Source organism: Canis lupus, chromosome 34, assembly GCF_011100685.1.
Source record: "Canis lupus familiaris isolate Mischka breed German Shepherd chromosome 34, alternate assembly UU_Cfam_GSD_1.0, whole genome shotgun sequence".
Taxonomy (NCBI): domain Eukaryota; kingdom Metazoa; phylum Chordata; class Mammalia; order Carnivora; family Canidae; genus Canis; species Canis lupus.
The window spans coordinates 31,845,721-31,863,109 of NC_049255.1; the positions used below are offsets into that span (position 1 = coordinate 31,845,721).

The window sequence follows — 17,389 nt, forward strand, 5'->3', positions numbered from 1 at the left end:
GAAAAATGGAAATGTGTTCAGAAAAGATTACATTTGGGGTGGAACAATAAACATGTAAAATAAATAATTATATTGTAGTTCTCTACATACATTAAAAACAGGCACAAAATGCTGAGAGCTCATTCAGGAGGTTGCATTTAATAGATATGTTTATGTATTTAAACATTCTTTCACAGTTTTAATTTCTTGCCAAGTTTCGTTCTTCCTTACAATGTGGGGAATTGCAGTCATCAAATCAAATTATCAAGTGCTGAAACAATTTCATTCATAACACTCGATGAACCGTAAGTGTAATTTTGAAATATAGAATTGGGTGACTATTTTATTATAAACATAACCTAAGTATGCATAAAGGTAGGTTATATATTATAGAATATACAATTTTAGTCAATTACAGTATGTAGTCATCAACTTACTATTTTCAGAAGAAAGAGGAAAAGAGTAAGGGTGAGGTTGTTGTTGTTGGGATATTATCATTGTCTCTTACAACTAACACAAATCCTAAATGTATCCATTCTTGGAAAGCAAAACTATGTGCTCTAAGTTTGTAATTTTCAGCCTAATGTTTCTCACCTTAAGTGCCTTTGCTTAGATTCTTTTCTTTCCACTCATTTGTCCCTACATTTGTGTGTTGGAGTTGTACCAATTTGTCATGTCCTCCTCTTACAAGACCTGCCAGAAGACACAACTTAAAATTAATTACTCCTTTATAGCATTTATAAAACCCAAATATGCATTAATACTATTCATTACAGTCTGCAACGTGGTTATTTTTTCAGGGATCTTTTCACATTCGTCTTTGTAGTACTTATTTGCCAATGTAAATCACAAATGCTCACTATAAATGGCTATGGCTGATTTCAGGAATTCATTTTGCCCATGGTAAGAGATGATGAGTAATTGTGATTAGGTTCCAGATAGCTTGAAAAAGTGTTTTAAATAAAAATCAAATTAAATAAGCCTCAGGTAGCATAACATAATACAAAAATATTATGATTTGGAAACCACACACACTTGCATTACAATACTAGCTGAGTAAATAGTCCTATCATACAGATCAAGCTTTTGCCCTTGAACTACTTGTCCTTCTTATGTGTATAGTTAGGATAATATTATGTAACATTCACAGAAGACCTGATCATTATAAATCATAAATGTGAACACCTAAAATAGCATCTCTTATGGAGTAGATGCTAAAAAATTGGTAGCTAGTAGGAGGGGAAGTAGTAACAGTCAATAGTTCAGTCATCTAAAGACTAGTTAGAATAAAGAACCAATCAACCAATCATACTGGAATTAAGATAATGATTAATTTTATCAGGATACATATATATATATGATATTTGTGATTGTGCACATATGAATCTAAGTGTCTCAAAAATTTATGAGAATATTTATCAAATATTAGATCTTTACAGCACAGCAAAAGCTACAGGGCAGCACCAGTGGCGCAGCGGTTTAGCGCCGCCTGCGACCCAGGGCCTGATCCTGGAGACCGGGGATCGAGTCCCACGTCGGGCTCCCTGCGTGGAGCCTGCTTCTCCCTCTGCTTCTCTCTCTCTCGCTCTGTATCTCTCATGAGTAAATAAAATAAAATCTTTTAAAAAAAAAGCTACAAATAATAGACTAGTTTCTTTATATAAATTAGTTATATAGGATGTTTCTTAGTTAATAGGATGTTTCTTTATATAACTTAAAATACAATCATATAAGTATCTCAATTAGAGACAGTATATGTATACACCTCTTTGAGTTCTAACTTATTTGTCAAAAAATATATATTTTTGAGGAGTATAGGGGGTGGGAAGTGGGAGAGAGACAGAACGATAAAAGAATGAGCATGTGACAGAGAGAAGGGAATTGTTTTTTAAATGATGAAATGAAGTAAAGTAAAATTTTAAAGAATTGCAGAAGTGATTTTTAAATGATGAAATTAAACAAAATAAAAAATTTTAAACTATTGCAGAGAATGCATCAAGAAGGAATCAGTAGGAAGTTAAAATTACATTTCAAAAACTTATCTGATTTTCAGAAATCAATTTCAAAATAATCATTTTCTAAGAATTCCTTTTGTGCTGTCACAAAGGAGTTAGCATTCACGCTCTTAGATTCAATTCCTCACAAGCACATATCCTCTCAAATGCAAGGGAATCCTAAAAATAGTTACTGGCCAGTAAGGATTAATCAGGCTCCCCTCGTGTTATCGGTTATTTATATACCATTTTCCCAACTGAGCATCCCTACTGCCATAATGGCCTGAATGCATGCAGTGCTCAGCTGCTGAGGCAAAGCTTACAAGCTGATTTTATTGCTTGAGACACATTGAACAACAGAAGAGCCCATCAGCACAGGAACATTAGGATGCCAGAAGTGTGTTCCAATCATTTGCAATAGGAAATCACTCTACAGTGTGAATATATATCAAACCTTGTGTCTTTTCTCCACAAAGTCTGTAACACTCAATAAACTGTACTTTAGCAGCAATGATGTTTATTTTCTTAATTGAATTGCAAATGATATTTTTATTTGATATTTAACTTAAATGATCACCATCCCATTATTGGTTATATAGTTAACCTCTTTGCTTTCTTAGCACTACTGGAATTGGAGGCATATTGAATTATTTTCCACTGACTGAGAATAATAACTCATAGCTAATAATTCATATCTGTGTTACAGAATAATACTTTTATTTTTTGTGTTGGGTCCTAGACCTTGCATAGAATATTCCTATTCTTACACCATAGTAAGTGAGTTTGTGTTTCCTTTGAGTCACTGAGTTAGATAGTTATTTTTATCATATTCATCTGTCATTGAAAATACAAGTGCTTTTACATGTGTATACACACATACCTCTGTAATATATCCATCCAAAAGCCAAAGGAAAGAAGGAATCATTGTCTCTAATTTGCAAATTAGAAACTAAAGGCTTTTTTTGCCTTAGAAACTTCACATATGTCAACTTATAGTCAGTATGGTTGATGATTTCATATTGTGATATTTTTATCTTATACAGAATAAACATATGCTCAAAGCCATACTAAACTAGTAGGTTAACAGAATTATAAATTTTCACAAAAATTATCTCTGTAAACATTTATTTTGAAATCATAATTTATTTTCTTGCAATATAAAATCTCAGATTGGTAAAAGCTTTAAAATACTCATTGTCACAATCTCATTATAGATAATAACAATATAATAAAATTTTAATTATTTTAAATCAAATGAAATACTGATTTTTAAAATTTTGTGTTTATGACTTCAGCAAGAATCAAAAGCTTTCAAATACTTGATGAAACAATTGCAAAATGAATAACTCTAAAAGTAAATTATTAAAATGTCATAATTTTTCCATTTCTATATTCCATTGTGATAGTAACACACCTATATATTTAATTTATAAAGTTTGTCATAGTTCATAGATACATTTATTGCTTTAAGTAGGCTCCAGTATGGAGCCAAATGTGGGGCTTGAATTCACAAGTCTGAGGTCAAGACCTGAACTGAAATCAAGAGTTGGGTGCCTAACTGACTGAGCTACCCAGGCATTCCTGTTCATAAATATTTTTAAAGATAATATTGTTGAAGTTTTCTATGTGACCTTATCACCATAACTTGATCAGTTTACCAGTACAAATGTGAATAGAATTTTCTATCTTATTTAACACTGAAATACAAAAAATAACTGATAGAAATAAATATAGGGCAAAATGTATAGCCTGTGTAACTGCCCACTTTCCTGATAATGAGTACAGCTCAAACAAATACACTATGCATGAATCTAAATGGTTATAAATGATAGAGCCACAAATTACAAAATACTCTATGGTGTGAATTGAGTCAGGACATCTAGTGGAGTTCATAGCTTATAGCATGTACTTAATAATATGCATTTGGTGAATTAATTATAAAGTAATATTTATAAATATTAGAGAAAATATTAGATGAATATATCTGAGAATCCTATGGCATTGTGGAACCAATTAGAATAGTTGATAATTAAAAAAATTTTAAATATTAAAGTGTGTTTTGCCTTGTCTTGGACCACCAATAGAATTAAACAGATTCAAAAAGAATTCAAAATAATTTAGAGTAAAATAATATCTGAGAGTATTCTCTTAGATATTAAAATTGTACTGGATGCAAGGGTGGAAGCAATAGTATGACTTTGGTCATGGCCAACGCATGTCAGGAATTATGGGTCCAGGATATAGAAATCAATAGAATTGAAGGGCCAAAGAATAAATTGATTGTGAATTTAATGTGCCATTGATCTTAACATTCAGTTCAGAAGATGGTATGACTTTACACAGATGGTAAATATATGCTCTCACTAGGATCTTATGTTGACTAGGGTATTTGGACACTTTCCTTTTAAAGATCTTGAGTGATCTGTAATTGTAGAAAATAACAGCTGTTAACTGAATAAGTAGTAGAGTAGCTATAATTTAAAAAGGAGTTCATAAAAAAAAGGAGTTCATGATTTTCTCTAAAGAAGAATAGTTAATTATTGTATGAAAAACTCTTAATGGTGAAAATTGGTGAAACAACCATAGTATTCTCCTATGGAAACATTAATGTATGTTATTTTAAACATTAACGTATGCTACTATCCAAAAAGATCAGAAAAAGAGGCAAAGGGAAAATCATATGGGACAAATAAAAAGCAAATATCAGAAGAGTAGACCTAAACTGAAACATAAATAGCATATACATAATAACATTGAATTTAAATTGTTCAAAACTGTAATAAATGGCAGATATTGTCAGGTTGAAGCAAAAATTAAGCCACAACTCTATGCTACCTACTAGAAGCCTATATTAAATATTTCTACAAAAAAGACTAAAAATCAAAGGATACAAAATGATATGCATGCTTACACTGACAAAAAGCAAAATGTCGGAGTTATATTAATATAAAATATATTTCAGAGAGAATAACAAAAGCAAGGAAGAGGTTATTTCATAATGATAAAGTCTTCGATTTATCAAAATAATGTTGCTTAAGGAGGGGAAGATGGCACTGGAGTGGAAGGATTCTAGGCTCACATCACCCCATAAATACAACTAGATAACTATCAAATCATCCTACATACCCCCAGAAACTGACCTGAAGACTGGCAGAGCAAACTTCACAAGTAAAGGTAGAGAGTAGGCCATATCAAAGAAGGTAAGAAGCGCAAAAACATGGCTTGGGAGACAAATAGATCATGGCCACTGTGTTAAAACTCACCACATTCAGGCCAGGGACCAAACACCACCACAACAGGCAAGGAGAACCTCTGCAGACAAGTAGCCTGAATGATTAAGAGGCTGTGACCACAATATCAGAGTACACGCAGCACGCATTAGAGATGCTCTCTGACGCACCAGGCCTTTAGACATGAGTGAGACCTCTAACACAAAGATAAGGAATAACATAGCAGAGATAAAGGGCTCAATAAACAAAAAGAGAAATGTATTTGATAGAATGAACAGCAGAATGGAAGAAGCAGAGGAACAAATTAGTAAACTAGAAGACAGTAATGGAAGGCAGTCAAGCTGAACAAAAGAGAGCAAAAGAAATATGAAAAATGAGAATAGATTTTAGGAACTCAGTGACTCCTTCAAATGTAATAACATTTGCATTATTGGAGTCCCAGGAGAAGAAAGAGGAGAGCAGAAAATTTATTTGAACGGAATATAGCTAAAAATTTCCCGAATCTGGAGAAAGAAACAGATATCCAGGTCCCGGAGGTACAGAGAATCTCCAACAAAATCAACAAACACAGATCCATGCCAAGATATAATTAAAATATAGTGATAAAGAAAAAAAATTAAAGCAGCAAGACAAAAGAAGACAGTTACATATCAATGAAACTAAAGCGATGAGGGGATTTTTCAGTTGAAACCTCCAAGCAAAGTTTACATTTTCCAAGTAAAAATGAATATTTCTATAAAATATCAGTCAAGGAATTCACAAAATAAAAAAATGTGTAAAATATAACACTATATACCTGAAACGTGGTAAAGAGAGGAATGTAAAAAAAAAAAAAAAAGAGAGAGGAATGTAGAATTAGTTGAAATTTAAAAGATCATCTCCATATACCTAAAACATGGGAAGAAGAGGAGTAAAGAATGGGTTGAAACGTAAAAGATCATCAACTTAATATAAACTGTTATATGAAGAAGATGTCATATACAAACCTAATGGTAACCACATATCAAAACCCACTAATAAATGTGCAAAGAATAAAGAGAAAGAAATACAAATATATCACTAAAGAAAACCAGCAAACCATGAAAGACAAGAAAGGATCAGAGAAAATCTTCAGAAACAACCACAAAACAGATAACAAAATGGCAATAAATACATATCTGTCAATAATTACTTTAAATGTAAATGGACAAAACATGCCAATCAAAAGACATAGGGTGATAGAATCGATTAAAAAATTAGACCTACAGATATGCTGCTTACAAGAGACTCATTTTAGACCTAAAGACACCTGCAGATTGAAAGTAAAGGGATTGAAAAACACTTATCATGGAAATGGATATCTAAAGAAAGCCAGAGTAGCAATACCTATATCAGACAAAATAGACTTTATTTTTTTAATATTTATTTATTCATGAGAGACATATATAGAGAGAAAGGCAAAGACACAGGCAGAGGGAGAAGCAGGCGCCTCAGAGGTAGCCGGATGCAGAATTCGATCCTGGATCCTGGGATCAGGCCTTGTGCCGAAGGCAGACACTCAACCACTGAGCCATCCAGGCATCTCACAAAATGGACTTTAAACTAAAGATTATAATAAGAAGCAAAAGAAGAATACTGTATAAAAATAAAAGGGACAATCCAACAAGATGATACAACAATTGTAAATATGCACCCAACATGGGAGTACCAAATAAATTAGACAGTTAATAATAAGCATAAAGGAACTAATCATTAATAATACAGTAACTGTAGAGGACTTAAACACCACTTGTATTAATAGACTGATATGCCTAAACAGAAAATCAACAAGGATACAATGGTTTTGAATGACACATTGGAATAGATTTAACAGATATATTTAGAACATCCATGCCAAAAGAGCAGAACACACATTCTACCTTATGATCCAGTGATCACACTATTGGGTATTTACCCAAGAATACAAGAACATTAATTCAAAGGGATACATGCACCCCTATGTTTAAAGCTGCATTATTTGTGATAACCAAGATACGGAAGCAGCCCAAGTGTCCATCAATTGTGGAGTGGGACATATACACAAGGAAATGTTATTAAGTTATAAAAAAGAATGAAATCTTCCCATTTGCAGGACATGAATGGAGGTAGAGCGGATAATACTAAGTGAAGTAAGTCAGTCAAAGAAAGACAAATAATATGATCTCACTCATATGTGGAATTTAAGAAACAAAACAAAGAGGAAAAAAGAGAGAGAGAGAGAGATACCAGGAAACAGACTCTTAACCATAGGTAACTGATGGTTACCAAAGGAGAGGTGAATTGAAGGGATGGGTGAAATAGCTGTTTGGGGATTAAGGAGTGCGCTTGTGATGAACACTGAGTGATGTATAGAATTGTGGAATCACTGTATTGTACATCTGCAACTCATATAAGCCTGTATGTTAACTGACTGAATTAAAATAAAAAGTGTGAAGAAATAATGTTACTGAATGTATTTAATGTATATTTGAAAATAGACAATAAAGAACTTCAGTGCATTTGTATCATATATAAACTCAAATGGAAATTCAAAATGGATCATAGACATAAGTTTATACCTACAAGTATAGAACTCCTACATTTATAGAAAATGAGAAAATGCAGGGCACCAGGTGGCTTAGTGGATGAAGCATCTGACTGTTGGTTTCAGCTCAAGTCAAGATCTTGTAGTGGTGAATTCAAGCCCCACATCAGGCTCTCTGCTCAGTATAGAGTCTGTTTCAGATTCCCTCTTCCTCCTCCCCTCCCTTCACCCCACTTGTACATACATTCTCTTTCTTTCTCTCAAATACATGAATAAATTAAAAATATTTTTTAAATGAGAAAATGTCTGTTATATTCAATGACCAAGATTTCTTAGTTATGGCACTGAAAGTATACTCCATTATAGAATATATATATATATATATATATATATATATATATATATATATATTGAATTTCCTCATTGAAAGACATTTTTTAAAAGATTTTATTTATTCATAGAAAACAGAGAGAGAGGCAGAGACATAGGCAGAGGGAAAAGCAGGAGCAGGATCAATCCTGGGATCCCAGGATCATGACTTGAGGTGAAGGTAGATGCTCAACTGCAGAGCCACCCAGGGTCCCTTGAAAGGTATTTTTTTTTTTTATTTTAAGTGATGTTAAGTCAATGAAAAGAAAAAGAATATCCACAGAATAATAGGACATATTTTCAAATCAAATTGTGACAAAGGACCTTGATTCATGGAATCAAGATATAAAATATTCTGAAAAATATTTTTATATCTGAATCAGATATAAAAAATTTCTGAAAAAAATCAGTAATCATGAACCAAAATGCTCGATAAAAAATGAGAAAATTATAAATAATATAATATTTGGGTCTCGAATGATATTTAGATTTCAAAGAAGCATGTATAAAAATACTCAACAAATAGTTGTTTAAGAAAATATGAAATAAAACCACAACAGTATATACCAACAGATATATGAGAGTATATAACATTAAAATGGGTTGGTGATATCAAGTATTGGTTGAAATATGGAGAAAATGGAATATTCATACAATGATGGTAGGAGACATAAATTTCACACTCTAGAAAACAGTTTCTAGAAGCCATTTCTTAAAAAGTCAATTGTTGTCCACACAAAACCAGCTCATGAATAAGTTTATAGCAGATTTATAGTTGCCCAAATTTGGAAGTAACCAAGATGTCCTTCAGTAGCTAAATAGATAAACTGGTATATTCATACACTAGATTATTATTTAGCTTAGAAATAAATTAGCTTTCAAGTCATGAAAAGGAGGAAATATGAAGGAAACATAAATGCATATATACTTAAAGAAATAAGCCAGTCTGAAAACACTACATACTATGATTTTATCTTTATGATATTCTGGAAAAGGAAAAACTATGGAGACAGTAAAAATCAGTGGTTACCAGGGGCTGGGAAAAGGGCGGGATGAAGAGTTAGAGGACTTTTAGGGCTTTGAAAATACTCAATATGATGCAATAATGGTGGATACATGTTGTTATGCATTTGTCCAAATCCATATAATGTGCAACACAAAGAGTAAATGATAAACTACGGGGTTCTGGTGATATGAAGTGTCAGTGTAGGTTCATTGGGGATACGGGAAATCTTTACCATCTGCTCAGATTTACAATGAACCTAAAATTGCTCTAAAAATGACTCAAAACCCCACTTAGGCATGGTTTCTTTTATAAAATTCAATAAAGGATAACTAAAAAATTAAAATTAGAGATAAATAGATGAGGAATAGTCTTTTTTTTTTCCATGAAAAGCAAAACTTTGACAAGTATTTACCTGAAACCATAAAAGAGAGAAATCAGTGGTTCACAGAGTCTTGCAATTCACCCATTTTACAAGAAACAACCACTCAGCAAGAAAATATAGTAATCAAAATTCCATACAAAGTATATTCTGTGTCTTTAATATCTTGGCAGTATTCTGATCTTCTCATACTTCATAAATCATTGAAAAGACTGAAATTGGTAACCATGTATTTATGTAAGTGTGAATTCTTGAAATATTATGTTATCAAGAGAAAGGAGAAAATTGAATATTGAATCTGATATTCAGTGCTTGCTTCTTTCTTTCAGCCCACATTTCAAATATTATGATATTCATTCATTAACCAGAAAACAGAGAAAAAAATACCTTTCCCAAAGATATTTAGGACTTTATTTTTTTGGGGGGTAAGAAAGCATATAGACATTCTATGGAGCAGAATACAAATCATCTGTTACTTGTTGTGAGCCTCAGAGATTTCTGTCTGCTGCTTTTAGAAATACCATAGTCGAAAATGTACATGAGAGGAACATTTCTCAATGAAATCATTAAAAAAAATCTTGATTAGCTAGAAATTAAAGTAGGAATGTGCTAATAAAATGCCAGGCTGGAAGGAGAACAGGAGTCAGGTTGGATGGAATAAGCCACATCCAAAGCAAGAAGTAAATGTCTGGCATGCCTTAGAAGAGAAGTCTTTTATGTCTTAGTTGGCCTTTTTGCTGAAATGGACCTGGCAAATCCCTGTGCTCACCTCACTTTTGAAGTGGATGATAAAGTTTGATTCAGTTTTGTGACTTGGGGAGAGCACTGAATCACAAATTGGCCCGATTTTGTGCAACTTTGGGCAAATCTCTTCCTGGATATTGAGGTTTGTCTTTTTCCTTTGTAAAATGAGGACTTTAGGGTATATGATCACTGAGAATCATTCTTGCTTTATATTTTGTGACCCCATGGTCTTGTTTCTTTTCATAACTTCTCCTTTGCTTATCTGATTCATAATGAATGATCATTCCTATGAGAGTATTCTAGGTAAGAAGCTGACTCTTTCTTTTCAATCTAAGATTAAGAAACAACTAGAAAAAAAAAAAAAAGAAAAGAAACAACTAGATATTCTTTAAAAAGTCAATCACTCATCTACTGTAAGACCCAGCCATTCCATATCTTGGTATTTATCATAGAGATATAAAAGTTTATATTTATAAGAAGAATTTTCACAAATGTTTATTGGAATCTCTGTTTCTATTGTGGCCTCAAAGTGGAAACAATCCATGAGTTGGTGAATAAATTGTGGCAAATATGATAAATGAATATTATTCAGCAATACAAAGAAATGGACTGTTAAGATAAAAACATGGATCTCAAAATTATTATGCTGAGTGTAAGAATCCAAATTAAAAGAATGCATATTATAGGATTTCATTTATATAAGATCTTTAATGCAAACTAATATACCATAGTAGAAAGCAGACCATTGTTTACATGAATCCAAATTTGGAAAAGGGCAAGAAAGAAAGATTAAAACAGGGAGTAACAAAGCTTTTTGAGATGATATGTTTATTTTGATAGAGGTGATAGAACACAAGTATACATATATTTTAAACTTTTTGTATATGAAACTTTTTCAGGCAGATTCTTTTTTTTAAAAAATATCTTATTTATTTATTAATGAGAGACAAACAGAGAGAGAGGGAGAGACACAGGCAGAGGGAGAAACAGACTCCCTCCAGGGAGCCTGATGCAGGACTCGATCCCAGGACCCCAGGATCACAACCTGAGCCAAAGGCAGATGCTCAACCGCTGAGCTACCTTGGTGCCCTATGCATATGAAACTCATACTATATCTGTCTTACCTCAATAAAGCTGTTACAAAGTAAGTGTAATTAAAAAGTAATTTTAATTCCAAAAGAAGGAAGTCTGAGGCAATTCATGACAAATATATTTCTGAATATTGATTTGAACTATTTGAAATTAGGCAAGCATAAAGATGGGTCATTCAAATTTAAGAGAACAGAGAAACTCCTGAATAATAAATTATAATAAGAAGATACAGAAATCATAGACATGTGCTACTGATAAAAATACAGCCAACAACTCAGTACAATTCATTGCCCTAAATATTCTTTAGTATACATAGTATGTATATCAACTTAATTTATGACTAGGTGATTTACAAATAAATGGAGGAAGGAAGGTTGTCCAGCAAATGATGTTCAGATAAGAGGCTAGCATTTGGAAAAATAATCAATTTAGGTGCTCAGATCACATAATCTCAAAAAATTGTATAAAGCTCGAAGAAAATAACTTTTATCAAATAAATGGCAGGGAAGCATTAGAAATTATTGAAAGAAAAAAAAAGACCAATGCTCTTGATTACTTAAAAATGAATTATTCATAAAAAAGAAATACCTAAAATGAAAATTCCAATAATAAAGCAATACAAACATTTGTAATAAATGATTTAAAAGGATATTTCACTGACTTTCCCTGTCTTTTTGGTGGCCCTTACCCATTGATCCAGGTCTGGGACTAAAGGCAGTAGAGCAATCCATCTCCTAGGTTATACAAATCGAATCATAGATGAACATATTTCTCAAGCCAAACCAATGAAATTGTTGTCAGGAAGCACACCAAAACTATTATCTAAGAAGTAGTCTGAAGTAGTCTGAGTTTGATGGGATAACTGTATAGATCATGGAATCCAGAGCTTTCTAGGACCATCTCTAGTACCACAGAGATTCTGGTTGAAAACAGATGAAAGAAAAATAAGACTACAATTGAAAGATACAATAAAGGATTCTTAAGGTAATGTTTGCACATTTGAATCTAGCTGTATCTGGAGTCTTTAAGTCCGTGTCCTTCCTGCTCTATGAATTAGTAAATTCAATTTTAATTTCAGTTCCAGAAAATTATTTGAGAATAAAAGTCCTGAATAATACCAATATCATATTTTTAAAAATGAATAACTCATTTACATTGATGAGTGAAAATCCCCTTAATAAACAAATGATGAACAGACAACACACACATATTCACATACACTTCTATTTATCAATAAATGAAAAAGTTTTGAAATTTATTTGTAATTGAAACTAAAAAATTATACCTTTTTTATTGAGGTAAAACTGACATAATGCGGTATTACTCTCAGGTGTACAACATAATGTTTTGACATGTGTATATACTGCAAAATGATCAATACAATAAGTTTAATTAACATCTATCACCTTACATAGTTGCAGATTTTTTTTCTTGTGGTGAGGACCTTTGAAATTTACTCCTAGCCAAAAAAAAAAAAAAAAAAAAAAGGAATAAAATATTAAAGAAAGATTTACTCCCTTAGCAATTTTAAAAAATACAATAGTGTATTAATTATTAATTAATAGTTAATTAACTAATAGACTATTAACTGTAGTCACCACACTGTACATTATATTTCCAGGACTTATTTTATAACAAAGTTTGTACCTTTTGACATATTTTTGTACATCAAATCTTAATGGGTTAAAATTATATTCATTTTAGTCATGATTCTGCAATTCCAAAAGTCCTTGAAAAGGGAAGCTAGTCTCTGCTGTCCCCAAAACAGCTACAGGCTGCTTGCCAGACTCATCTGGTGTCTTTCTCACTCACACATCTGGAACCTAGCTAGGAAGCCTCAAACAGCTGGGTTTCCTTGGGCATATCTCTTTATCTTTACTTAGTGTCTCCTTGTGTCTCTCCAAAATGAAATCAAAATTTCTAATATATTGGCTGTCAGCTCACAAGATCCTTGGGGGCTTCCCCGGAGGTAATGTGAAACTGACCCCCAAATTCAGATGGCAGGGAGAGACCAAAGAAAGAAGCAGGTCACTCCAGCTTGGTAGGGGACTAGTCTAATACACATAGGGCACTTACATATGAGTTTTGTCTTGGGTGGTAGCAAGACAAATGGATCCCCACACCAGCCTGCCAAAGTTTATATAGAGAGGCAAGTGATCTCAACATCACCATCTCAAGTCTATGTCCCTGGAGCAGCTTCTGAGGGGAGGAAAGGCAAGCAAAATCCACATTCCAAGACCAGAGGAGAAGATAAGAAACCTAAGATTGCCTGGCCCATCTCATGGGTCAACTGGTGGTAACGTCATCTTCTCCATCATTGACTCCATCTATCCTGAGGTGAAAACTGCGTTGGCCTTTATGCCTAGATCTCAGAAGTAATGCAATATCATTTCTGCTGCACTCTCTTCCTCGTGACAGTTTCAAAGGCACTAGCAGGTCCAAGGAAGGGAAACAGACTCTATCTCTTGATAACGAGGCAAGCTTCTGAAAGATCATGAGATTAAAAATGCTCATATGGCTATTTTTAGAAAATACGATGTATCACAAGTGTATCAGAGCTAGAATTTTCCACTATACAATCCTCCCAGAGATTCCCAGACACAACTGTTTTAGGCTTCTCTCCTCCCAGAGCACTTCAATACATTTCCTTTAAGACATGGTCTTATCACTGCGTGAGTGGGATTATAGTTATTTTGCATGTTTGTTCTCCATATAGACTGTTTCTTGAAGAGAGAGACCATATCTCATTCATTTATGTGTGTGTGTATATATGAAATAGCAATGTATATGTCACATGGTAAGTCCTTAGTAAATGTATCTTGAAATGGTTTGACGAAAATTGAATTACAGCACTGTTGACCTTATTTCGTCTCCTAAGAGTGCAAGGGTCAATAGACTGGTAGAGTCTGTCACACCCATCATTGGCTGGGAGCACCCCAGAGCCAATACCCGAATGCTACAATGGGTTCAGAAGGAATAGAAGGTGGAGGCTGTCATCTATAGTTCTCACAGCAGGGTTCTAGATCTGAAAATTTGGTTCATGTTCAGGGACTGAGAAAAGGATACGTTTTTGTTGGGGAAACCACCTTCAGAATCCTGCTCCTCCATTCATGTTTTTTTTTTTTTTTCTGATGATAGTTGTCAAACAGCAGCTGCATTTGCTGTATATTTTACCCCAGCAATGCCATGTTCTGTTAACTATCAATACTCTCTCTGTAAAGCTCCTTTACCATTTTCTGACCTTGCTGATGTTTACAGCAATTTGTGACTCTCTAGTTTCATATGGTTAAGCACCAACACCAGACCTCTATTACCCTGGGGACCCATCATTTCCTTCCTATTAACAAACAAGATCTGTGGCTACCGCTTCTACTATCAGCTCTGAGCTGTGGAGGAGAACCTTCTCTTGGTGAAGCTAGTGTCCCTCTCACCACTGGATCTATTAAGTCTTTGGCTAAAGGTGAGTCCTCTGGGCCTGACCCTGAAAAAAATGTTCTTTTATGGGTCCTCTGGTCTCACACTATATAATCATTTTATGTACATGTTCTTGAGCATTTTTATCCGTTTATCTATCATATGCGAAGGTAACCCAGGAACTTCAACTTCACTCAGTCTGACTTATTACTTTCTCCAGGTTTTAAAGAGCCACCTAGCAGCTAGTGTGCATAATCCCTAGGATTCTTACAAGGGAGTTAAATTTTGTGTTCTGTAAAAGTGCCCTTAAATCAATGAATTCTTGTTTATTTAGTTTATATCCTGGGTCTCTTGAAATACAACAGTAGAGGCCAGGTGGTGCTGCTTAACCACTATAAAAATCAGCAAGGTCAGAGGAGCAGCCAAGGGGGCTTTACTGACAGGAAGTTGATGAGTTAGTTAATAAAACATGGTGTTGCCAGGGACAAAATCCAATATCAGGAGAACTCCCTTGGATCCTGTTGTTACATGCCAGCTAATTTTTGCAGCTCCTTTGGGTTGCAATCTTTTTCTCCTATATCAAACTTAGCATATTACCAGCCTGGTTATGCTGAGATTTAACTATAATTATCAGCCTGGGACAGCTCCTGAGAGGGATGCCTATTAGTCTGCAGAGTCTCCTCTAAGCAAAGGAAATACTAGTTCTTAATACATTAGAAGAGCCATCTCTGCCCAGGCTCCGAGTGTTCAGAGAAGTCTGAGGAGCCCCAATGACTGGGGAACTCACCCTGATGTCTTCATTCCTTGTTTCCCTGTCTTAGGTAAGAGACTGTCTTTGGCTGAAAATTTAATCATCTAAGACAATTAAAGATCTAGTAGGACATGTCCATGGCCACCATCCTGGATTGTATTATTATAAAAGATTTTTGGGTTTCTTTTCTTTTTCTTTCTTCTTTCTTTCTTTCTTTCTTTCTTTCTTTCTTTCTTTCTTTCTTTCTTTCTTTCTTCTTTCTTTTTCTTTCTTCTTTCGAAGAAATGTGCATTAGTCTTGAGGAACTAATATAACTTATCTTAAAAGTTTACTAGTGAGCATTGGTGAATTTAAATCTGTAAATTATTATTTGCTCCAGTAGATTTTCTCCTTTTTCCCCAAAGAAGATCTTGATACCCCAAGTCATATTTTTTAATAAATCCGCTGACTTTGTTTAGAGGGCAAATGGAATTTATACTATAAGTTTAATTCTTTCCAGGAGAATTTCTAAGACCAGATTAATAGATAAAGTAAAATAATACCTTCATTTTTGCAGTCTTCTTTTTAAATAGTGGTTTGGTTTTATCCTCCAGTGACATAAGTTTAATTTATTGGAAATAATTTATATGAGCTAGTTAATCACTACTTGGTAGAAATTAGGAGTATCTGGAGAGTTGAGACATGGAATGCCTACTGATATTTATGTCAAACTTGTTAAGAAATTAAAGTTTCTCTAATGTTCTTTTTTCTTTGGCAAAAAAAAAAAATGAGTTCCCTTAAAGAAGTCCCCACTGGTTAATTCTTTAATTATCTATAATATTGATTGAGAAATCATGTAAATTATTAACATAATTGGATAACACATTTTAGAAATAGAAAATTTCAAGTAGTAGAGTTTAAGAGACAATTATACTGGGTTTTTATTTATTTATTTATTTTGGAGAGAAAGAGAGCAGGAGTGGGAGGGGCAGAGGCAGAGAGACTATCAAGCAGACTCTGCACTGAACCTGGAACCTGTTGCAAGGCTCAATCTCACCACACTTAGATCACAATCTGAGCCAAAATTGATAGTTCTATGAGGCCAGCATCACCTTAATTCCAAAACCAGACAAAGACCCCACCAAAAAGGAGAATTACAGACCAATATCCCTGATGAACATGGATGCAAAAATTCTCAACAAGATACTAGCCAATAGGATCCAATAGTACATTAAGAAAATTATTCATCATGACCAAGTAGGATTTATCCCCGGGACACAAGGCTGGTTCAACACTCATAAAACAATCAATGTGATTCATCATATCAGCAAGAGAAAAACCAAGAACCATATGATCCTCTCATTAGATGCAGAGAAAGCATTTGACAAAATACAGCATCCATTCCTGATCAAAACTCTTCAGAGCGTAGGGATAGAGGGAACATTCCCCGACATCTTAAAACCCATCTACAAAAAGCCCACAGCAAATATCATTCTCAATGGGGAAGCACTGGGAGCCTTTCCCCTAAGATCAGGAACAAGACAGGGATGTCCACTCTCACCACTGCTATTCAACATAGTACTGGAAGTCCTAGCCTCAGCAATCAGACAACAAAAAGACATTAAAGGCATTCAAATTGTTAAAGAAGAAGTTAAACTCTCCCTCTTTGCCGATGACATGATACTCTACATAGAAAACCCAAAAGCCTCCACCCCAAGATTGCTAGAACTCATACAGCAATTTGGTAGCGTGGCAGGATACCAAATCAATGCCCAGAAATCAATGGCATTTCTATACACTAACAATGAGACTGAAGAAAGAGAAATTAAGGAGTCAATCCCATTTACAATTGCACCCAAAAGCATAAGATACCTAGGAATAAACCTAACCAAAGAGGAAAGGATCTATAC

General features: G+C 33.8%; 1 long non-coding RNA gene across 2 annotated transcripts in view; it reads right to left on the reverse strand.

The window, feature by feature from the left end:
• LOC111093908 overlaps positions 1–17,389 on the reverse strand; it is an 85,011-nt gene that overhangs the window by 62,488 nt on the left and 5,134 nt on the right. For both annotated transcript variants that reach the window (XR_005383586.1, XR_005383587.1), the window contains exon 2: positions 574–672. This is a non-coding gene — a long non-coding RNA (uncharacterized LOC111093908). The remainder of the gene's footprint in view (positions 1–573; positions 673–17,389) is intronic.